Genomic DNA, 1,084 nt, shown 5'->3' on the forward strand with positions numbered 1-1,084 from the left:
CGTTGCCATCTGCAAACCCCTGCACTACGGGACCCTCCTGGGCAGCAGAGCTTGTGCCCACATGGCAGCAGCTGCCTGGGCCTCTGGGTTTCTCAATGCTCTGCTGCACACAGCCAATACATTTTCCCTGCCCCTGTGCCAGGGCAATGCCCTGGGCCAGTTCTTCTGTGAAATCCCTCAGATCCTCAATCTCTCCTGCTCACACTCAGGCTACCTCAGGGAACTTGGACTCATTGTGGTTAGTTCATGTTTAGGGTTTGGATGTTTCATTTTCATAGTTTTCTCCTATGTGCAGATCTTCAGGGCTGTGCTGAGGATCCCCTCTGAGCAGGGACGACACAAAGCCTTTTCCACGTGCCTTCCTCACCTGGCAGTGGTGTCTCTCTTTGTCAGCACCATCATTCTTGCCCACCTCAAGCCCCCCTCCATCTCCTCCCCATCCCTGGATCTGGCCCTGTCAGTTCTGTACTCGGTGCTGCCTCCAACAATGAACCCCCTCATCTACAGCCTGAGGAACCAGCAGCTCAAGGATGCCCTGAGGAAAATGATGAGTGGATGCTTTTCAGGAACAATAATCTGCTTCTTTTCTTCTGCCAAAAACACACTGTGTATCCCTTCATTGGCCCAACCTGCCTTCTAAAGCTTTTGAGAGTGGCACTGGTGGAGTTTTCATGTGTTTTTTCCACTTTTACTATTCTTAACACAGAAATTTTTTCTTTATTCCATACCTAGGACACTCTTTCCCTCTTTGTTTTGACCCACAGTTGTGTAAATAAAATAAAACTCCTGTAGCAACTGCTTCGTCAAATATCCTGCATTTGTTATTCTGTACATGAGGAATCACAATCTCTGAGTATAATACAGGACTTGAATCCTTTCTTCCATACTTTTGCTGCAAGAACTTCCCTGCAGCTGGAGGGCAGTTCCTGTGTGCAGAGGAGAAGGGGTAAAGAGTCCTGGGACAGGAGCACTGCCAGGGAGCAGCAGCTCTTGGGCTTTTCAGAGCTGCTCTTTTTCCACTGCCTCCCTCTCCTTTCTGCTCCTTGCCCAAGGCCTGAGTGCTCTGGCAGCTCAGTCACTGCTG

The 1,084-nt window shown here is 49.8% G+C and overlaps 1 pseudogene; it reads left to right on the top strand.

The window, feature by feature from the left end:
• The first annotated feature begins 1 nt into the window (after position 1).
• Positions 2–792, top strand: LOC114071838 (annotated as a pseudogene).
• Positions 793–1,084: the final 292 nt, after the last annotated feature.

This window comes from Empidonax traillii, unplaced genomic scaffold (genome assembly GCF_003031625.1).
Source record: "Empidonax traillii isolate 1590-97213 ecotype Southwest subspecies unplaced genomic scaffold, ASM303162v1 scaffold2320:size27504, whole genome shotgun sequence".
Classification (NCBI taxonomy): domain Eukaryota; kingdom Metazoa; phylum Chordata; class Aves; order Passeriformes; family Tyrannidae; genus Empidonax; species Empidonax traillii.